General features: G+C 43.9%; 1 protein-coding gene across 1 annotated transcript in view; it reads left to right on the forward strand.

Annotated features, from left to right (window-relative positions):
• B4GALNT3 (beta-1,4-N-acetyl-galactosaminyltransferase 3) overlaps nt 1-23648 on the forward strand; it is a 91873-nt gene that overhangs the window by 29361 nt on the left and 38864 nt on the right. The gene's annotated exons all lie outside the window — the stretch shown is intronic.

Here is a 23648-nt window from a genome sequence, read left to right on the forward strand (position 1 = left end):
ATATAGAGCCTGGGGTGACACTTGACTTGTAACAGGTGCCCAGTGTCCAGGATTGACCAGCCAGTGTGAGCCAGTGAGGGCTCCCTAACCAGTTGGGGTGGACCATTCCCCACCTTTGCAGTTACCTCTGTCACAGACCTTGTCGTATCTACCAGGTGGGATCTGGGCCTTCTCCAAAGCTGAGGGCAAAGGACAAGGGGAGATGGAACCTGAGCATCTTGTTGGGCTGCAGGACAAACCACACACATGCTGGGTGAGGATTGGGTTTCCTTCCCAGGAGGGGAGATCCGGTCTAGGCAGATTAGCTTGTTTATGAGCAATTTCTCCATCGCTTTCCCTTGGGCCATGGACCCAGTTGGCTGAACTTGTGCAAGCCACCTGTTGACAGGGCTTCCTGTGTCCCGGGCCTCAGCTCCCTCTCCCTTGCATCGTCAGAGGCTCTGATTTGCAGCAGCTGTCATTGTTGAGGACCTCTGCTGCCTGGCAGCTGCACTCAATGTCTTGTCATAGACCCTCAGGGGCCTCCCTGGGTGGTCGAGTGCTGCAGCACAGCCATGGGGTCCTGCTCTCGTGTCACTTTAGTGCTGACTGATATGGACATGGAAGATGTCACAGGGACAGAGGCCTGGAGACAGATGCAAAGGGATTCGGAGGAAGGAGAAACAATTGGGGAGAAAAAGAGGAAAGGATAGAAAGATTCATGGAGGGAGGCCAAGAAAGACCTAGGAAAGAGAAATTAAAATCTGGGAAGCGGTGAAGAGGTGAGTGGTGTCACATGGCCATGGAGCGTGGTGACCTGTGCCGGGGCTTCAAGAAGAGTCACATTCGTGAGCAGTTTTTTTCTTGTTTAAACAAGTTCTTGAGTGGGAACCTCTAGACAGATGCAGTGATTTCACAGACAGTGGGCAGGACAATCTGGGGTTGGCAGCTGCTGACTGCTTCCCAGGGAGAGATCCTGGGGATTGCAGGGAGTGTGCACCGTGACTCACCTGACCTCAAGGCCTGCCTGCGTCCAGCCTGTCTACCTGTTCCCTCTCACCTGCACACCCACCCACCACCTACTCAGCGGCCACACCCCGGGATCATCTCCCTCCACCACAGGGCAGGGCCTGAGCTCAGCTCCCGCCTGCCCTTAGCTTCTCTCCACTGCCACCTCCCTCCGAGTTTCCTGGGAGCCTTGACTTTGCTGCTATTCGATCCGATGTGAAATCCTCCTCGGGCTCCCACACAAAGCATTTTTCCTGTCTGTGTCTCAGATTTCTGACCTGTAAAATGAACCTCAGGCTTTCTGCTAACTCCTCCTTGCTGTGTGGAACAGTGAATTAGTGCCTTTAAGGAGCTTGGAGTTGGTCAGATGAAAGATGCCAAAGTTAGCTTCTACTCTTTTCTCTCCCTCTATCCCCACCTGACTCCTGAGAAGCAAACCCGCCTCCTCCCTTCCTTTCTTTTACCCCACAGATAAGCCCTTGATGACCAAAGTAAGTCATTTGAGGCCTGTGGGCCTCAGTGGACCTCAGTTCCCCAAGCCACTGACCTCTGAAGGGCTTGCTGAAGGTCAAGTCCCAGAGCACTTGACCCACTGGCCACCTCCTTCCTTCTTAAAATTACTATGTGTTCATTGTTGCAGAAACAAATTAAGTCCAAACTATAGACTTGGATTTAAGTAAAATATAAACCCCGCAGCCTTCCCACCTCATGATTATCATGATTTATGTCTCAAATCCAGTGCCTTCTCTCTTACCACCATCTTGTAGCATGTCCCAGGTTCACAGTTTAAGTGTTGCCTCTAATTTGAGGTTAGGGAGTGTTAGTCACTATATCTTCATTATTGGGCATGGTGCTCACACAGGATCTGTTAAAGGAATGAATGCATGTATTAATAATAAGAAAATTGGACTAGCATTTAAATATCTGCTGCTTACTTATTGAGTGAACCTCACTTTTTTCACCCTTTAAATTGGAGTAGTAATTCCTGCCCTTCCTGCTGCCTCATGGGTTTATTTCGAAATTAAATTTGATGTCGGTGTCAATACCAGCACAGTGCCTGGCAAGGTGTGAACTTTGAATAAACCAGATTGAAGAGAGGGAGCCAGTTGCCCTTCTCCATAAACCTGGGCCCACCCCCCTGTGCTGTTGAATGTCCCCTGCTGTGCAAGGCCTGTACTCCAGCTGTTGAGGGTAGAACTTCCCAGCATGCTCTTGGGGAGATGATGGTTTGAAAGGGAAAATGTAGCTGCTCCAAAGGTCCAGAGTTTGGAGGAGGGAAAAAGAGGACAGGAGGATCTTGGGGGGCAGTATGTGTGTGATGAGAGATGGTAGTTGGTTTAAGATCCCTGGCCAGGGAGCCTACTTGCATAAGGCACAGCAGACCTCTCCTGTCTCACCCTCTGCTTCCCTCAGCAGTGTATTTCAGTACATCCCCCTGTTTTGCTCCCCACTCTGTCTCTGGTGAATCCTCTCACCCCCCACACCTCTGGTCTATACCCCAGTTCTACACACACACACACACACACACACACACAACAAAGCCAACAACATGTTCATATTAAAATCCACCCCAAAAATAGACTTTCCATTGCCAGTAAAAACACACATTTACACCTTATGGATACAACTGGAAGAGATGTTCAGCAACAGAGTTCTTTTTTTTTTTTTTTTTTTTTTTTAAAGATTTATTTATTTATTTATACAAGCACTGGGTACAGTCAGAAGCGTGGGAGGGTGAGAGAATTCACCAGAGCCAGAGCGGGGAGCAGAACAGGCAGACTGTCAAAGTACACTGCTGAGGGGAGCAGCGGCAGCAGGAGAGGTCTGCACGCCATGACCCCACCCAGTGGCCGGGAATCAAACTGGCGCTGCTGTGGGCAGCTTTGCAACCCAGCGCTCAACTGCTGCACCACTGGAGAGGCCCTAGCAACAGAGTTCTTACTCCAAGTATGCGGGATGATTGTGATACTTCCAGTTTCTTTAAATGTTACTGTCTGTGACCTACTACATTGATTTCATGCACCATTGATGGGTTTTGATCCTCAATTCAAAAAATAAGGTCTTGCTCAGAGATTCTGTTTGAAGTTAGTTTTCTTTCAGTTCCATTCTGCTATATCTTGTAGCTCCCACTTTCTGTTGGAAAAAAAAAAAAAATAAAGCTCAGTGAGGTTAAAGGTGTGTCCAAGATGCTTACAACAGAGTGAGTGGTAAAGCCATGAGTCAAACGCTGTTCTGATCTCTCCAGAGTCCATCCACTGTCTGACTCATGGCCCTTTTTCCCTGTCACCTCACATGGGGGCTCTCCCAGCCCCTCCCTCAGGGATCATTCAATGTGGCTTGTTTCTTTGTACCTCCGATATTTGGCCAAGGTAACAGCTAAGCCTTCCTTGTATTACCAAGTCTTTCATTGCCTAAAGCTGAGCAGGCAGTTCTTACACAGTCAGATTTTAATGTCCCACCTCCCCGGATGCAAAGTTGTTTTCTAGAGAAAGATGGGCAGGAAGAGTCCCCGGCTGTATGACCGCCAGAGATAACAGCGTAGAAACTTACCTCTCCTGCTCCTAGCACTGTCCTCACACTTCTCCCTCCCCTTGATCAGAAATTAGGGGTGCCATCTCCTCTGCCACCTCATGGAAAAAGGAAAACTGAAGTTAAGTTGGGGATAGAATGGAGCTGAGGAAAACCTGGGGTACAGGCAGAGAAGGATTTCCAGAGCAGGCTGCTCCTGCGGGCACAGACCTCTGCGGACTTTTACATCCAAAAGTGACTGGAAAGCCATGATTTTTATGGGAGAAGAAGGCAATTAAAGGGGTTGTCCAGTTACAAGTAAGGGCAGTGGGAGGAGAGAGGAGGGCACTGTGTGCCCACTGAGATGAGGGGGATGCGAGCTGAGATGGGCAGAATCTGTGTTTGGTCGAGCTTCTCTGTCCCTCACTTTGTGCCAAGCGAGTGAGAGTGAGTCACTAATAGAATTCTTGCTCCTGCTGATATGCACCGGCTAAGATTAAGCATCGACTATACTACAAAGACCACTGTGATGTTTGGTGTTGAAATCTCTTGTTTCATATTGGGAACGAATAAGCAGAACTGGTTGAACTTGATCTTGGCATTATTTCCCTTCGTGGACCTCAGAGCACAGATTGTATATACAATGCTGTTTAGATATTTTTTTCTTCATTGATTCTTTTTTTTCCCCCCCACTCCTCCCTGTCTTCACTGATTCTTGTAATATGGTGCAAAGGGCAGTCATTTTATGACATAAAACTGAAACAGGAACTGACTCACCACTCATGGATGGCGGAGTGACAGAACCAGGGTGAAAATCTAGGCTGATTTCTTAGACCCAATGTTCTATCTGCCAGGAACGCCAGGGCTGGCCAGCACATTCACATGGGAAGAACCTGGGCCGTGCCCATATAAAAAGTCACCACTTCCAAACAACCTTCTTATAGTAACTCCATTCAGTTCTAATCATGTCATTAACTTCATTAACCATGCCCATGTTTTACTTATTAGTTTGTAAAGACTAATTGTTTTCCTTTTGGTATAATTCTAGTGTTCTCAAACTTGAGGCTGAACTTGAAGTTAGGAAACCAAATCTCTTTCTTCTTATCCTTTCTGCCCTCAATCCCTCTACCTCTTTCCCCCCCCAAACACACAAGCACATTGTTTTACCACCATACCAGGCTGGACAGGTTCACCGTCAGTTCTAGCAATTTGAAGGAGAATTTTGGAGAGCTTGGGATCATTTTCACAGGTTTTATTTTTTTTTTAAAGATTTATTTATTAATGCATGCAAGAGCTGGGGTGCAGGCCAGAGGTGCGGGAGGGTGAGAGGATTCACCAGAGACAGAGTAGGGAACAGAACAGGCAGATCCACGATCCACCAAAGTACACTGCTGAGGGGAGCAGGGGGCGAGTCAGGTAAGGTTGCTCCCTGGCCGCCTGGGGATCAACTCGTGCTGCAGAGGCTGCAAATTGCTTCATAGTACGGTGCTTAACCCCTTGAACAACCAGGGAAGCGCCATTTTCACAGGTTTTAATAGGAAGCAGGGAAAACAAGGCAGCAGGGAGACAGCAGCTTGGGCTCCCCTGCAAATCTCTATACGCTCTTTTCTCTGGGCCTTCTCTGGTGTTCTTTCGTGGTCTCTTTAGTCTCTTCCTCTGAGTAATGCCACCTTATATCACTGATCTCTAGCCTCAGGTGTGCACACTTGCACGTGCGCATACACCCATGCTCTGGTGTCCATAATCAGGCATGTGTGCCCCACACCCACACACCCTCTATGTTACCAAGATCATGGCCGCAGAGGCCAGTGGATTAAAAGCCAGGCCAGCTTCATTTACCCTACACACGTACATCCCATATGATTCACAAATACTTCAACACAGGGTTTCATGGATGTCCTACAGCAAGTAACTGTCAAATAAATAGTTATCTGATAGTTGTACTGGGAGACAACTTGGGATTTGACTCTCTTGCTAGAACAGAATAAATTAACATCAGGTCAAAGGATGAAAAGAGCACGGGGGCCACCATGCTGACCCCACTCAGGGGAGGGCCACAGGACCTGGCCCTGACAGCAGCTTCCTCTCCTACTTGTTGCCCTGCAGTCTCCAACCTTGAACCCCCCAGGAGCCCATCCACCCTACTCCCCACTCCTATCCTTCTTGGGTTAGAGAATTGCTTTGATAAACCCAAAATCAAAAATTGGCTCTCGCTGAAATTTGCCTGGGGGAGAAATTTGACCCCAGATATTGAGTCTGACTTTTGCTATTTCTTGCCTTTCTCATGCCTCCTCTGTCCCATTTTCCGAATGTTCTCCCTGGATGAGATGTTGTCTCCCTGCCACACTTTATTGTCACAAAGGCCAATATCCTGAAGACCCTTGTTTCACATTACCAAGTCCAGGATTGCTATCTATAGAGAGATAGGGGTCTGAATAGGGCCGCCTCTCAATTGTCCTGCATCTGGAGTTGATAGGATTTGGGGCTGGTGACTGGGGAGCTGGAAACAAAGGTCTGTGGAGCCCGCCAAGGATTTTCAACCTTCTCCCATGAAGAGCCCTAGATCAGTGACAAGTGGGAGCATTGCCATTTGCAACTCCATCCATCTTTTTTTGTCTTCTTTCATTTGCATAGATTTGAGCCAGTTAAGCATCAGATAGTACTCTTCTTATAAATCAGACTGTAACCCACTTTGTCTCTCATTTTTTTAACCTCTAAAACTGCATGGGTACAGTGTACTTACGGATGTGTCTGAAAAATTCTAGGCAGTTCAGGATCCTTTTTTTTTAGAGACAGAAATATATAAAATGCATGGGGAGGGAAAGCTTTGTTATTTATAAAAAAAAACCCAGAATGGACCCTTTGGCCACATGGAGTTTTTATTTGTGTCTATTTATCATTAAGTCATAAAAGATAATATTTGGAATGGTCCCTAAGTATCATCATTTTGTAGATAAGAAAACCGAAAGCCAGAAAGGTCACTGGGATCTCAGAGCTTGGTGGGGAACAAGCACCAAAACCTTGGCCTAACTCCCAGTCCTGTGCTCTTTCCATCACTGCTTAATGGGACATAGGAGAATTTTCTAATTTTGATTTTTCTGTATTTTCATTTCTATCACTTTCTTCTTAAAAATACTTAAAAAAAAAAAAGATTTATTTATTTATGCGTACAAGAACTGGGGTACAGGCCAGAGGTGCAGGTGGTGAGAGGATTCACCAGAGACAGAGTGGGGAGAAGAACAGGCAGACTGACTGAAATACACTGCTGAAGGGAGCAGCGGGTGAGTCAGGAGAGGTCTGCTGTGCCATGTGGGTAGCTCCCTGGCCTGCAGGGGATCAAACTTATGCTGCAGAAGCTGCGTATAGCTTCACAGTGCTGTGCTCAACCCCTTGCACCACCAGGGAGACCCTTAAAAACACTTTTTAAAACTTGAAAGTATATAATGTAAACAGTATCTTCCCAGAAGTAGCTACCATTAAAAAAGCTTAATACGACTTTTCTCAGTTTCTTCTCTGTCTGCAAGATACATATTTATACACACAACCCCCCCTCTGTGTATAGACATAGTACATTTAAAAACAAACTTTATATTAGAATAGTTTATCGTTATAAAAAATGCAAAGATTGTAAAAGGTGTTCTTATTTACGTCACACCCAGTTTCCTTTATCACTGAATTCTTAGTCTTGCATTAGTGGAGTACATTTGTCATAATAAACCAATATGGAGTTTTGGGGGCACAAAAGAAAGCACCATGTGCCACTTTGGATTCTTCTCAGGCTGGACGAATTATCAGAACAGCATCAGACAGGTTAGCAAAGGAAAAACCATTAATTCAATAACATACGTATGGAGAATTTACATGGTTGTAAGTTCTAAAGAATATGGAGTGGACACCAAGAATATTTATCCTGAATTTTAGAATCTGGAGTGTCAAGGACTCAGCGGAAAGTCATTATTCTGAGAGTAAAGAGTGGCACCTGCAGACCTTGCACTGCACCTTTGCTTGCCTCACTCTAGAACTCAGACCCCATTTAGTCAGGGATAGATGGGCTTGTTGAGCAAAATGCTGACAGCTGAGAACTACCTTACAAAATGTAATTGCTTAATAATCAATGAGCATTTGAAGGCAGCCTGGGGCCACTGCACTGAGCGACAGAGAAAGGGATGTTTCTAGGCCAGAGAAACTTGGGAAGCAGCCCTGAATGTGGGAAGGGGAAGATGTCCAGTGGATGTGGATAATACCGAAGCTGGATATGGAATAGGGGGAAAAAATAGCAACTTTGCACATAGGGAGTCTTTAATCTCCAAAATGCTGATTTCATCGACTCAAATCAGGTCTCTACTCCCATTTGCTGGGACCTATTTTAAGAGAGTCTTATAAATATACAAAGGCGGAAATGCCTTTGGTGTTGGTCGGGGGCGGAAGGGGGGGTTGTAGGGGGAGGGCAAGAGGATGTGGTTCCACTCCAGGACAGAAGCTGACTCAAGTCACACCTTCCCCTGGATTCCAGGCTGTCAGGAGGGATGCCTCCGAGGTGGTGTTGGAAGGAGGTGCTGAAAGCAGAACTGGGTTGGTCTAACTGTGACCTAGAGAATTCCTGCCAGCCCTTATGGTCTGTGCCCTGGATGGCTGGCAGTAATGTGTGAATCTTCCTTCCCTTTGCTTAACCCATGGAGTCTTCCCCTGGGTCAGATGGAGACCTTTTTTCATATACCCTTGTTCCTATCCAGTTGAAGTTTAACTTAGAGGCTGGATGAATACTCTAGATACTTGCCCTTATTTTTCAGTAAGATGAGAGAGGGACTCAGGTTGCTACAGCAGTTTAATTGCTTGTCTTCTCCAAGGCCTTCTCCTCAAAACAAGTTTTGACATGAACGGGCATCCTAAGAAATGGCAATAGGTTACCACTGTGTGGGACCGAGATGTGGCAGCAAAGGGTAGGCAAGATGGCTCCAGATTCCCAAATTTTGTACATAAGTCTTTGAAAAAAAAGGGACTTGTACCTGCATATGCCCAGATGCATATGCTGAGCTGGTTGCCTGCTCACTAAGTAAGCAGGGGAAATAACACTATTGTATCAGTTCTTTGAGGGGCTGGTGGGGGCTTCCTTAGTGTGAGAAAAACTCAGGGGCTAGGGGTAGAAGCCCCATCCCACTCTATTATCAGGTTTCTTCCTGTGATCTGAGAAACACTGGGGGTAGGGAGCGCTGGGTGGGGAGAGGGGCTGGTAAGGCGAGTAGCTGGACTGAGCAGGAAGCAGGTCCTTTTAAGTGCAAGTCAGACTCTTATGAGCTGTTTTCCCCACCTTATGCCCAAGGGTGCAACGTGAGTCATTTAATCTAATTGGTTTAATAAGTAAATAATCTGAGTACAAAGAAGAGGGGGTTGGGTGTAAAAGGGAGGGGTACTGCTATCTACAAAGCCTGCCTAGTCAGCTTTGAAAAGAAACCTGTTGCCTGCTCTCTAGGGATTGTGATAATTAAACTGGGGTGTTGCTGTTTGGAAAGAGGAAGAATAGAGAGATCCAGATGTGGGGGTGGAAAGAGACGTAGAGGCCATCGGGTGCTATTTGTTCTTTTAAGCTTACAGGTCAGTGGTTTTGGTCTCTTCACAAGGTTGTGCAATTATCACCTCTACTTCCAGATCATTCCCCAAAGAAATCCAGGGCCTGCCCCTATCCCCAGCGCTAACAACCTCTAATCTGCTTTCCACCTCTATCAATAAGCCTGTACTGAACATTGCATGTGAATGGGATTGTGTCTGGTTTCTTTCACTTAGCATTACATTTTCAAGGCTCATCCCTGCTGTAGCGTGTATCAATGTTCTCTTTATCTGGGTAGTAGTCCAGTGTATGGATACACCATACTTTATCTATTTATCAGTGATGGACTTTTAGGTTATTTCCACTTTGGACTCTTATGAATGCTGTGTTTTTTATTTCTCTTGGAGCAGAATTTAGCAACTATAGTTGAAGTTTTTGAGGACTGTTAGCACTTGGTCAAGGAGCACACAAACTTGCACGCTGTAAAGGGATCCAGCCCTCCGTGTGCACAAAAGTAAAGAGATTGTAGTGTGAACAAATTTTAATAGAATTAGTGTGCCTAGAGAAGGAAGAGGAAAGAGAGGATATTTTTCCCAATAAGTTACTCATAATTACACATCCCCTCATGGGCAAATGCCCAACCAAATAGTGTTGGCCAGAAGCAGAGCCTCAGAGCCCCCAAAACTTGCCACAAGTCTAAGGCACCTTCTAGTAGGAAACCACAAGAAGGTGCAAAAGAGGCAGGCAAGTCTGGGACAAAAGGAGCAAAATAAAGTACAAACCAGATAACAGTATTTTTAGCCTCCTCACGTGTCACTCACCCACATTTCTCTTCCTAGTGTCTCTACATGTCTCTCCATGTGTCTCTTCCATGTGACTCCTTCCCAGCAGGAACAAAGTGCAAATCAGGCTGCAGAAACAAGAGGAATCCCCTGGCTCACCTGCCTTCCTCATCACATAGCTTCACCTGGCCGCTCAGCTCCACTCCAGCCCCCAGCAGGCAAACCAAGGCAGCTGCATGCGAGTGGTGCTGGGGAGCATAGTACTTCCCCTAACAGAACTGGTGAACTTTTCCAAAGCCACCACACATTTCACATTCCCACTAGCAGTGTGTGAGAATTCCCGTGTCTTCTACCTTCTCACTGACACTTATTATCTGTCCTTTTGATAGCTGCTGTCTTAGTGGGTGTGAAGTGATTCTGTACTTGCTTTAAAATAATCTCTGCCCTCTCTTGCCAATTAAGGTAGGTTAACATTCTCACCTGTATTTCACTCATAGATCAACTGTCGCAGGTGGGAAACGAATGGTATCCAGATCAAGTGAATTGTCTGATGTAAACAGCAAGCCTTTTATTTATTTTTTTAAAAGATTTATTTATTTATGCATATAAGAACTGGGGTACAGGCCAGAGGTGCGGGGGTAAGAGGATTCACCAGAGACAGAGTGGGGAACAGAATAGGCGGACTGACTGAAACACAGCGGGCAAGACAGGAGAGGTCTGCTGCGCCAAGTGGGTAGCTTCCTGGCGGGGGATCGAACTTGTGCTGCAGTGGCCGCGGATAGCTTCATAGGTTGCGTCTTAACCCCTTGTACCACCAGGGAGGCCTTTTTAAATTCTTGAAACATTTTCTATGGTGTTATTTTTGAAGGAGAAAAAGCAAGTTGCAGGATAATATGTATAATATAAACATATCTATATTTTAAAAATATATACTCCAGATTGGCAAACATTTTAAAGATTAATCTGTGGTGCTGATGGAGTTGCCTGGAAACAGGCACTTCTAAGTAATGCTGGTGACAATGGGAATTGTTTTCAACCTTTTGGAAAATAATATGTCAATTACTGAAAATTTTTAAAATGTGCAGTGCCTCATGATTTGACTTTGGAACTTGTTTTGTAGAAGTCAGAGAAGTGTGAGGCATTGTTTGGAAGCAGCTGAATGTCTATCAATATAAAAATAATCTGCTAAATTGTGCTAGAGCCCTATCATCAGGTTTTACTGCAGCAATTTTTTAAAAACAAAGTGTGTTTTGACCTAGAGAAATGTCCATGATGTGAGTGAGAAAAAGCAAGTTCCAGAGTAAGAAATATGTAACATGAGCCTATTTTTTAAAGCAAAAAAAACTGATAAATTTTGTTATTGTGAGGGTAATAGAAAGGTATGGAACTTTGTTTACCTGTTGACATTAGTTAGGATGGGGAGGCATAGAAGGAGAGGAGATACATAAATACATATCTGTCATTCAGTAGTTGTGGTGAACACTTGGAATTTTTAGGAAACAAAAGGAACTGTGCATAGGAAGTGTTTGTAATCAAAGCTGACTAGTGGATTAAACGGGGCATTGGAACCAGAGACCCTGGGCTCGAATTCTGGCTGTGGCACTTAGCAGCCATGTGACTTTGGGCAAATTACTTAACTTCTCTGAATTTCCTTTTTCACATATGTAGAGCGGAAATAATAATGGTCTCTACTGCAAAGGAAAAATAAATGAGATAATATTTGTCTAATGTTCAGAGCACCCTGTCTGGCATGTAGTTAATACTAAATGTATATTACTACCTGTAATGTACTTTTAGCATCTCCAGTATTTATTGAGCAATTACTATATGCCACTCTCATTTGACCCTTATAATATCCGCATAAAATATATCCTAACAATACTCTTTTTGGGAAGAAAACCACAACTTAAAGATTACTATTACATAACTAGACACCCTGGCTTCTAGAGTCATTCCTCTTAACCAGTGTGTGAAACTAGATGGATACTATTAATAGTGACATCATTCATTCAACAAGTGCTATGTTGCTACTATGTGTTAGGTATAAAGAACAAAATAGGTGTGGAGAGAAGATAGATTTTATACACATGCACACATGTGATGTCAAATAGTATTAAGTGCTATTAAGAAAAATAACACAGGATGAAAGAGAGAGTGATGGGAAGTGAATAGAGAGAGTGCTGTTGTAGAGAGACTGGTCAGCAGGACCTCTGCTACTTGAGCAGAGACCCTAGTGAAGAGAACAACTGGGCAATGTAAATAAAAGGGGAGTGTGTGTAAAGACCTTGAAGTAGGTGCAGTGTGTCTGGCAAGTTGGAATAACAAGGAAATCAATGTGCCTGCAAGGAATGATGATTAAGATATAAAGATTAGGGCCTCCCCGGTGGCGCAGCAGTTGAGCGCTGGGTTGCGAAGCTGCCCGCAACCTCTGCAGCGCTGGTTCGATCCCCGGCTGCTCCCCCGCCACCAGAGGAGGGTCCCACAAGGCGAGCAGACCTCTCCTGCCGCCCGCTGCTCCCCTCAGCAGTGTCCTTCGGTCCTTCTGCCTGCTCTGCTCCCCGCTCTGGCGAATTCTCTCACCCTCCTGCGCTTCTGACTGTACCCAGTGCTTGTATAAATAAGTAAATAAACAAATCTTTAAAAAAAAAAAAGATATAAAGATGAGGTTAGGGCAAGGATTTACTCTGTGAGGCATCATTAGTAGGGTAACCCTATCATTTATTTTCTAGATCAGGAGGCTTTTGAGTTTGAAAGTGGGTTTCAATACTTTAATAATACTTCCAGAACAGCCAGTGTAAACTGGGTCTATTCCCAGCAAATCTATCTCCTAGGCAATCGGGGAGACCTTGGATTATATTCTGATTGAGTTGGGAAGGCACTGCAGCATTTTGAGCAGGGCACTGGCGTGGCCTGATTTACATTTTAGTGGGGTTGCTTTGGCTGTCAGACTGTAGGGTGTCGAGAGTGGGGAGCACAGGCTAGATGAGAAATGATGGCAAGGACGTGGGTGGTAAAAGTGGAGCAGGGAGAAGTAGGCAGATGGATAACTTTTAAAGGTAGGATCAGCAGAACCTGCTGATGGATTGGATGTGAGGAGACAAATTAAGACCGATTGGAAGGTTTCTTACCTGGGAAGTGGAAAGGCTGGAGTTGCCACTTACCAAGATGGGTGGGGCGGGAGGGGCATTTTTGGTGGGTGAAAATCAAGAGTTGGGCTTTACACCTGTTAGGTTTGAGATGCTGCCTCTCAGCTTTCCAGGTGGCCAAATGAAATTAGACATGTCTGTGTGTTCAGGGAGGAGGTCAAGGCTGGACCTAGGGAAGCAATCAAAATACAGATGGCGTTCGAACACATCAGATTAGATTAGCGGGGGCAGAGAGTGTAGATAAGAAAGAGTAGCAGTCCACAGACTGATGCCCAGGGGCAGTTAATCCCGCCTTTAAAGGTAGGGAAAATGAGGGAGCTTCTACAAAAGGGACTGAGCAGTGGCCCAGAGGCAGGAGGGTGGGGATCACAGGGGGATCTTAATTTTTTGCTTCCTATTTCTGTATTCTCATCTAAGGAGGGTAGTAGTGTTCATAGGCGGCTTTTATTTTAGAAAAAAATGTTTCATGGTTCTGCCCAGGGAACCAAGGCTGGTGTCTGGGTGGAACTGGGATGGGGCAAAGCAAAATAATCCCCGTTGCCCTGCAAAATCTGAGTCACTTTAGGGGTGTGACTTATTTCCATTCCCAGGCCTAGCAACTCTATTTCCCAAAACACCTGCTGCAGACCTGCTTCACTATGGCATCTTCCCTGACCACTGGAAACCTCCTCTCTGAGTTTCAGGCATCTTTGTTCAGTGCTTCCTTCTGTCCCTGCGGTGTTAGCAGCCCCAAGTTGCATGTGTGAAGCAGAGTTGTGTGATAGAAAAAACCCAGATCGGGGTGTGAAAATTCAGCCGAGCCATGCGTGAGCAGTGATGGCGGTCATCAGCTGTGACTTCTCCCTCCTGACCTGGCTGGTGCTTAGCATTATTTCCTCCCCACATGTGGGTCTCCATAATATTGGCTTCACAAGGTTGAGATGAGGATTAACTGGGCAGCAGTAGAAAGATTGAAGCATGCCTGTTTGCATGGCACAAATGTTAGTTTAATTCATTCATGACCGTGATTAATCTTGAGTGATTGGGGTGGTGTAAAGGCCGGACTGGGCACAGTGCAGGTTTTCTGATTCCATGCAGACCGGGTAAAGGAGGAGTCAAAGTCCTCAGTGGTTTTGCAGGTTTTTTATTTGGGGTTCACCAGGCATATGGTAAGCAGGGGTGCTGGCTGGGGGGCCTGCCAGGCCTCCCAGCCCCCAGCAAGTCTTCACTCTATCTGGGCTCTCTAGCGTTCGTTCTGCTGCTTCTCGGCTTCTCTTTCAGCTTCGGCTTCAGCTTCTATTGCTGCTACTGCTGCTGCTGGCGTCCCCGTGACGCCGCCCTTAAAAGCACAGTTTTTTTTTTTTTTTTTTTAAATATTAAATTTTATTTTTATATTCCCCCATACAATTGCAAACGCCCCATTCTGACCCCAATCCTTCCCCTCCCGCCCCCCCCCCCCCCCCAAAAAGAGTCTCTGGTTCATAGTTTTTTGTTGATTTTGATTTTCACTTTCTTATATTCATTTTCCTGGTCCCTTATTTAAGTTTTCTAGATTCCTGCTATGAGTGAGACCATCCGGTATTTTCTTTTCTTTTTGGCTTATTTCGCTGAGCATGATCCCTTCCAGTGCCATCCATGTTGCTGCAAATTGCATGTGTTTATCTTTTTTGAATGCTGAGTAATATTCCATGGTATATATGTACCACATCTTCTTGATCCAGTCATCTATTTTTGGGCATTTGGGTTGTTTCCAAAGCTTAGCTATTGTAAACAGTGCTGCTATAAACATAGGGGTGCAGGTGCTCTTTGGAATTGATGTTTCTGTGTCCTTTGGTAAATACCTAGGAGTGGAATTGCTGGATCATATGGAAGCTCTATGTTTAGTAGGTCCAGAAATCTCCACACAGCTCTCCATAGTGGTTGGACCAGTTTGCACTCCCACCAACAGTGCACAAGAGTTCCTTTTTCTCCACATCCTCGCCAACATTTGTTGTTGCTAGTTTTTTTAATATGTGCCATTCTCACTGGTGTGAGATGGTATCTCATGGTAGTTTTGATTTGCATTTCCCTGATTACAAGTGATGTTGAACATTTTTTCATATGTCTGTTGGCCATTTGCATTTCCTCTTCAGAGAAGTTTCTTTTTAGCTCTTCTGCCCATTTTTTGACTGGATTATTTTCTTTGTTGTTGCTGAGTCTCATCAGCTCTTTGCAGATTTTTGTGATCAGTCCTTTATCATTAGTGTTGGGTGCAAAAATGTTCTCCCAGTTGGTGGGGTTTCTCTTTGTTTTTGTTATTGTCTCTTTTGCTGTGCAGAAGCTCTTTAATTTGATGTAGTCCCAGCTGTTTATCTTTCTCTTCACTATCACTGCTTTGGGTGATGTGTCTGTAAAGATGTCTTTGATGTGCAATCCCGTAGTGTTTCGCCTATATTTCCTTCTATGTATTTTATGGTTTCAGGTCTTATGTCTAGTTCTTTAATCCATTTTGAGTTGATTTTTGTGTATGGTGTGAGGTAGTGGTCAAGCTTCATTCTTTTGCATGTAGCGACCCAGTTTTCCCAGCACCATTTATTGAACAAACTTTCTTTGCTCCAATGCATAGTCTTTGCTCCTTTGTCAAAGATTAGTTGACCATAAATCTGTGGGTTTATTTCTGGATTTTCTATTCGATTCCATTGGTCTGTATGTCTGTTCTTGTTCCAATACATGCAGTTTTGATGATTATGGCTTTGTAGTATAGCTTGAAGTCTGGGAGTGTGATGCCTCCATTTCCTTCTTTTTTTTCAGTAGAGCTTTGGCTATTCGGGGTTTTTGGTGATTCCATATGAATTTCATCAATAATTGTTCTATTTCTTTGAAGAATGCCATTGAGATTTTGATTGGAATAGCATTGAATCTGTATATTGCTTTTGGTAGGATGGCCATTTTAATAATGTTTATTCTTCCAATCCATGAGCAGGGGATGTCTTTCCATTTCTTTGTGTCTTCTTCTATTTCTTTTAACAGTGTTTTATAGTTTTCTTTGTATAGGTCCTTTACCTCTTTTGTTAGATTATCCCAAATATTTGATTTTTTTTGTTTCGATAATAAAAGGGGTGGTTTTTTTGATTTCTTCTTCTTCAGATTTATTGTTTGTGTATAGGAAGGCTACTGACTTTTGCGTGTTGATTTTGTATCCTGCCACTTTACTGAATTGATTGATGAGTTGAATTAGTTTTTCTGTGGAGATTTTGGGGTTCTCTATGTATATTATCATATCATCTGCAAATAGTGATAGTTTGACTTCTTCTTTTCCTATTTGGATTCCTTGGATGTCTTTCTCTTGTCTTATTGCTCTGGCTAGGACTTCCAGTATTATATTGAAAAGCAGTGGTGAGAGTGGACATCCTTGTCTTGTTCCAGATCTTAATGGAATTGCTTTCAGCTTTTCACCATTGAGAATGATACTGGCTGTTGGCTTGTCATAGATGGCCTTTATGATGTTGAGGTATGTTCCTTGTATCCCAAGAATTTCAAGGGCTTTTATCATGAATGGGTGTTGCACTTTGTCAAAGCTTTCTCAGCATCTATTGATATTATCATATGGTTTTTATATTTCTTTTTGTTGATGTGTTGGATAACGTTGATTGATTTTCGGATGTTAAACCATCCTTGTGCCCCTGGAATGAATCCAACTTGGTCGTGGTGAATTATCTTATGGATACATTGTTGGATTCTGATAGCTAAAATTTTATTGAGGATTTTTGCATCAGTGTTCATTAGGGAGATTGGCCTATAGTTTTCCTTTTTGTGTTGTCCTTATTCGGTTTTGGTATTAGTGTAATATTGGCTTCATAGAACGTGTTTGGTATTGTCCCTTCCTTCTCAATTTTTTGGAAGAGTTTGTGAAGGATAGGCACTAATTCGTCTCTGAATGTTTGGTAGAATTCATTTGTAAATCCATCAGGTCCTGGGCTTTTGTTTTTGGGGAGGTTTTTAATTACCATTTCAATTTCGCTGCTTGTAATTGGTCTGTTTAGGTGTTCTATTTCTTCTTTATCTAGCTTTGGGTGATTGTAGAGTTGTAGGAATTTGTCCATCTCCTCTAGATTGTTGAACTTGTTTCCATATAACTGTTCATAGTAGTTACTGATTATTCTTTTGATTTCTGCTGTGTCCGTTGTGATTTCTCCTCTTTCATTTATGATTCTGTGTATTTGTGCTTTCTCCCTTTTTTCCTTTGTGAGCCTGGCTAGGGGTTTGTCTATTTTATTTATTTTTTCAAAGAACCAGCTCTTGGTTTCATTGATCTTTTGGATTGTTTTTTTAGTTTCAATTTCATTTATTTCTGCTTTGGTTTTTATTATTTCTTTTCTTCTACTGGTTCTGGGGTTTTTTTGTTGTTCTTTTTCTAGATCTTTGAGCTTCGAGATTAGGTTGTTTCTTTGAGTTCTTTCTTGTTTTTTGATGTGAGCTTCTATTGCTATATATTTTCCTCTTATTACTGCTTTTGCTGCATCCCATACATTTAGGATATTGGTGTCCTCCTTGTCATTCAATTCAAAGAATTTTTTAATTTCTTCTTTGATCTCCTCGTTAGTCCAGTGGTCTTCCAGTAGTGTGGCTTTTAATCTCCATGAGGTAGGATAGTTCCTTGCCTTCTTTTTATGATTTATTTCTAGTTTGATGCCTTCGTGGTCAGAAAAGATGGTTGGTATGATTTCAATCTTGGTGTATCTGTTGATGTTTGTCTTGTGCCCCAGTATGTGATCGATCCTGGAGAATGATCCGTGTGCGCTTGAGAAGAATGTGTACTCCGTTTTTTTTGGGTTTAGTGTTCTATAGATGTCTGTTAAGCCCAAATGCTCTAGGTCCTTATTTAGAGCTTTAGTTTCTTTACTTATTTTTTGTCTTGTTGATCTATCCATTGTTGATAGTGGTGTGTTGAAGTCTCCCACTACATATGTGTTTTCTCTGATGTCTGTTTCAGAGAGGACAACAGTTGTCTGATATATTTTGGTGCTCTTTCGTTTGGTGAGTATATGTTAATGAGTGTTATTTCTTCTTGAAGTATTGTCCCCTTAATCATAATGTAGTGACCATTGGGGTCTCTTTTTATTTTTTTGAGTTTGAAGTCTGTTTATCTGATATAAGTATAGCTGTTCCTGCTTTCTTTTTTGGCCCATTTGCTTGTAGGATTGTTTTCCATCCTTTGACTTTGAGCCTATTTTTATCTTTTGTAGCTAAATGTGTTTCCTGGAGACAGCAAAAGGTTGGGTTTTGTTTCTTAATCCAGGCTGCAACTCTGTGTCTTTTTATTGAAGAGTTTAGTCCATTTACATTTAGAGTTAATATTGATATGTTAGCATCTGTATTTGCCATTATGTTTGTCTTTCCTTTGATTTTATTTATTTATTCTTTTAATAACTTTTTTTTTTTTTTTTTTTTTGGTCTTCTTTCGTTGTTATTCGTCCCTCTGAGGTTCTGGCTTTAGGATTCCTTGTAGTATTTTTTGGAGTGGGGTTTAGTCGCAATGAAATTCCGGAGTTTCTCTTTGTCTGGGAAGGTCCATATTCTTTCTTCATGGAGGAAAGAGAGCTTTGCGGGATAGAGTATTCTTGGTTGGCATCTGTTTTCTTGGAGTCTGTTGACTATGTCCCTCCACTCTCTCCTTGCCCGTAGTGTTTCTTCAGAGAAGTCTGATGTCAGCCTGATTGGTTTTCCTTTGAATGTTATCTGTTTCTTCCCTCTTGTCAGCTTCATTATTTTTTCCTTGTCCTGGATTCTTGGGAGCTTTACTATTATGTGTCTTGCTGTGTTTTTCCTTTCGTCGTGGAAGTTTGGTGTTCTTCTTGCTTCTTGTATATCAATTTTCAGCTCCTTCTTCTCATTTGGGAAGTTCTCTTCAATTATATCCATGAATATTTTCTCTGTTCCTACATCTCTCTCCTCTCCTTCTGGAATTCCTATAACTCTTATATTTCCTTTCCTCATGGAGTCAGATAGTTCCCGAAGTCTTTCTTCATTCTTTTTCCTTCGTACTTCTCTTTCCTTTTCTGTTTTGGTTCTTTTTATTTCTGTGTCTTCAAGATTACTTACTCGTTCTTCCATTTCATCTATTCTGCTTTCATTGCTTTTCCCAGAGTGCTTTAGTTCCTCCATTAATTCTTTGATCTCCTGCATTTCTCTTACTTCCCTCTTTAGGGACTCAATTTCCTTCTTCTGATCTATCACTTTTTTAATCATGGCAATTTTAAATTCTCTTTCTGGAAGGCTCAGAAGTTCTTCCAAGTTGCTGTCGTTGCAATCTGGGGAGTGGTTTTCTTTTTGTGGTGTGCTTCTTTCCTGAGGAGTTTTTAGGTTGCGTGTGGTTCTTCTACTCCCTACTGTCTGTTTTCTAATTTGTCGTATGCGTTGGGACACTGTGTTGCTCGGACTGACTGACATCTTGGGTGAACTTCTCCGCTCCCCTCTGGCTCTTCCAGGAGCCATCTCTGTCTTCTGGGGGAGCTTTCTGCTGGTTTTAGGCAGTTTTTACTGAAGAAATGTCCCTGTTCTCAAATGGCGAAGCGGGATGCAGTCCCTGCGCCTCCGGTTTCAGGCACACTCTTCTGCGCACCCGGTCTGCCCCGGACGTGGGTGCCTGCTCCCTCTGTGGGCTCAGACTGCTGGTTGGAAGGGGCCTGGCGTGGAATAACTTCCCGGCTGGCCACTGGGTCCTCCAGAAACCTTCTGCCCTTTTCAAGCAGTCTTAAGAAATGTCCTGTTTTATAGGGTGTTAGTGACTTTTTTTTTTCCTGGTCGCTAGGTGGCGCCAGAGATCTCTCCTATTGTCCTTGGGGGGCTGTTTTTCGCCTCCCCCCACCCCGTGGGACAGAGAACAGAGCGGGAATGGTAGGGTACACCTCAACAGCTTTGGGGTGCTGTGTCTGCCTTGTGCCCCACCGTCGTGGAGAAACCACGCCCCGAATTTTCGTGCCCCGGGTCTCAGTTCAAAGCCCTCAGTTCCAGGACGCGGGCTGTAGCCCAGTTCAGTGGCGCGGGAATGGCGCCTTTTGCACCGCTCCCGTGCCCGGGCGCCTGGTTCCTGCTCACTCAGGGAGGGACCTTCACCTCAGTGAGGACCTCCGCGCGTCTCCCCGCAAGCCTAGGTCGCAGGCGCGGGGACCTGGGCAGCCGCGATCCAGGTCTGCACTTGCTTTTCAAGTGCGCCGAGTGCGCCGCGTTCCCGCGCCAGCTTACCGGCAGCCCGGGCTGGGTGCGCGTCTCCCGGGGTCTTTGTTCTTCTCTATTGGCGCCCGGAGCCGTTCGCTCACCGCCGCGGCGGATCCTGCAGGGTTCGCCTCAGCTCCCGTTCACGGGGTGTGGTGGCTGCAATAGTTCCTTTCCACGCACAGTCCCGCTTGCTGCGTCGTTTGTTCTTGTGGGCCGTTTTGGTTTGTTGTTTCCTCCTCTCTGCCGGTCGGAGAGTGCCGCCTCTGTGGGCGGGGGAGGGGAGCAGGGTTCTGCGCTTCCCTCCCTTCTAGTCCTCTTTTATGGCCACTTTCTTCTTCGGGCAGTTCGCTGGCGTCACCCGTTTATCTTCCGTGTCCCAGTTCTCACTGGGACCTGCCGCTTTTCCTCCCTATTCACTTTTTTTAATGGGAGATCTTACTCGCAGCGTCTCCTCGCCGCCATGTTGCTCCGCCCCCCAAAAGCACAGTCTTAACTCAGCTGAATCCCATCTACCTATGCCCACACCCTATTCCAGGTGCCCGCCATCAGGCATGCATTCAGGACAAGGATCCATCATCTATCCTGATGGCGGAAGGGCAGAAAAGCCTGATATTTTCTTTACCCTACAGGTGGGGAGTAGGGAGTAAGTAGAGGAGACTAGAGAGACTTTGAGAAGTTAAGGAACTTAACCAAAGTTCATAGAGAAAGTATTCTGAGTCGGGAAGGCATTGAGTCTGGATTTAATTCCAGATCTTTCTGGCTCTGAAACTGGTTCCTTTTTATTTTTATTTTATTTATTTATTTTTGATAACAGAAGTCTGCTGCCTGAAACTGGTTCTTTACACTGTATTTGATGCCTATCCAGAGTCAGGCAAATCTATACATACAGGTGCTCAGTAAATCCTGCTCATTAACTGCAGCTTCCTCTTTAATTTCTCGGGTCTCTTTCTCTCTTTTTTTAAAAAAAAATTCCTTCAATTTAGTGCAACTATCAAGACTCTAATAAACTGATCCAAGAAGCCAATTCAAATAAATAACAGACTGTACAGTCTTTGTGCGAAACCTGTATCTGTTTCGTACAGGGGTAAACTCCAGGGAAGCCAAGCTCAGGACCTCAGCTCACTGGAGGGAATATTTGCATCTTACTCTACCAGTTGCCTACAACAAGCTCTTTGAAGATGGAAAGCACATTCCCCTGAGACCTGGGAATACTCAACAGCTAATAGATTCCCAAGAGTTTTATGTATTACTAGGATACTGACTGCTATTACAGGTCATTAAATATCAAAGTTTATGCTCAGGAAGCCAAAAAAGAATCTAAGTTCTCTGAGCCTCCATTGTCTTCTCAAGTACTCCAAGTGGGAGAATGTTCCAGATACCATTTAGGTATCACACAGGTAAAATGAGAGGTCACAGATCTGAAAGGCTGAAATATTAAACTGTCAGCTGCACGCGGCTAGGTGGTAGTAAGCGTCTCTTGCTTTTCAGCTTTCTTGTAAGCTTTTTTTCAGCTTCTTTTCAGCTTTATTCAGCTTTTCTGGCTCCTTCTCCAAAGCACTCTGTGTTTTACTTTCTCCCTTTGGAGTGTAGTTATGGGTGTAGTCTGTCCAATTTCTGAGCAGTTTTATCAGCTCATTTCCTTAACTATGCTTGATTTAGTTCCTCTGGTTCCCACCAGGCCTTGCTGATTCATTGATTCACTGAGGTTCTTTAAGTCAGATCTGGCCTGCAAATTCAAGTTGAGTGGCCACACTTCTGAGCACAGATTCCTCAGCAAAAAGTGGACAGAATTGAGCTGCCCACTCACTTTCAGGAGAGCTTGTGATAATCCTTGGGATGTTTACTGTGAAAGTTTTGAGTGGTTTTTTTTTTTTATTTGCCAGGCTAGTCACTTTCATGTTCTTGGCTTCCCACCGCTCCATATGTCCTCTGTGTGGGGGATTTCGAAATATATTTGACCTAGCAGTGACTGTGCTGTCCCACTCTCTCTGTGGTTAGGGCCAGCTGTCACTTCTCTCAGAGCATCCTGTTAGACCTGGATGGGCCTGCTGGCTCAGGGGAGAAGAAAAAGGGGTGTGAGAAATTGTTGGTGGTTGGGGGCAGGGCATGAAATAGAGAGTCTTAGAATGAACTTTTATCCTCTCCAGTTATTTGTGCATCTTTAACCAATTTGCCTGTTAACCCAGTTTTAAATGGGCTAGATAGGGTTATATAGATCAGCCCTATCTAGTCATTTCCTTATTCAGTTTAGCAATTTAATGATCCTAAGGACATAGAGATCGTTGAAACTGATCATTTAGTATCAAATAAGCATTTTGACTATTTGGCCTGGGTTTCCAGGAAAGACAAACTGTTTCAGATATTCTATTGCCTTGGTAAGACCACATATCCTGATTTGGGGTTCAGAAAATATGGTCACTGATGCATCAAATAACCAGTTGATTTAATCAGATTTTCATTTTTCTATTAATCGCACTTTTCCTTACAAACATAAGTTGGTGTATTGACTGCATGGGATGTAAAAACCATATATGTAATAGTTTATCAGCCATCTCGAGTCAATGTTTCATTGTGTTTGTGAAAGTAAGAAGGGACTGGTAGAGATGATTTTGTAGTACCGGGACCAGTAGTTTCTGAGCTAAGGTAGATACTTTAATGATGACACTGAAGTCCACCAAGCAGATTCTTATTTGTGAAGGTAGAAAACAAACAAAAATATCTACCAACTTGACTTTCGTTCAAGTATGTTCTCAAGTATCCTTACATGTGTTCATTTGTTTTAAAAGGTGGTTGTTAACCCAGAGAAGTGTAGAATGTTAATAGATATCATGGCAAAGTGGCACTTAAAGTATGTGTGGCTATTTCTATGTAGGTTAAATATTTTTTAATAAGGGTGTTAGGGAACAAATTATAATATAAACAGTAAAAGGTATTTCAGTAAAATCCAGTAATCATTTGTTGAAATCTTTCCTATTGAAAATTGTGGCTGACGGGGGTCAAAGTTGAGTGTGACACAGCCTCTGCTTCAAAGAGCTCACAAGCCTTCCTTGCACAGAGATAGATTCTAGACTTAGAACTGGTTGGGACCCACACCAGCAGGCCCTCAGGTGCGCAGGTGAACTTGTTCGCCAGGCTGTTCATTTTGCAGGAGGGACTATTCTCCAGCCCCTGATTCTAAATCACAGAATGCTGCCTTCCTGCTCCTGGCTTTGCTGGACATCTGTCATCACACTCACAACCTGGCAACAGCTTCATACATTAGCTGGTTAGTGATGGGATCTGAAGAGTCCTGAACCAGAAGAGGGGAGACCTGGGTTCTGGTTCCGCTTCTAATTTGCTTTGTCATGTTGTGACTGCTGTGACCCCAAACTTCAAGTCTTCTGTTTCCTAATATATAGAATATTGGGCTCAAATGATGATTTCTGAGTTCTCTTGGACTTAAACAATTCTTCAATATTTTTAACCAAAGTTAAAATGAAATGATGATATATCACTTTCAAAGAC

Source organism: Talpa occidentalis, unplaced genomic scaffold, assembly GCF_014898055.3.
Source record: "Talpa occidentalis isolate TD23 unplaced genomic scaffold, MPIMG_talOcc4v2.1 talOcc4.16, whole genome shotgun sequence".
Taxonomy (NCBI): domain Eukaryota; kingdom Metazoa; phylum Chordata; class Mammalia; order Eulipotyphla; family Talpidae; genus Talpa; species Talpa occidentalis.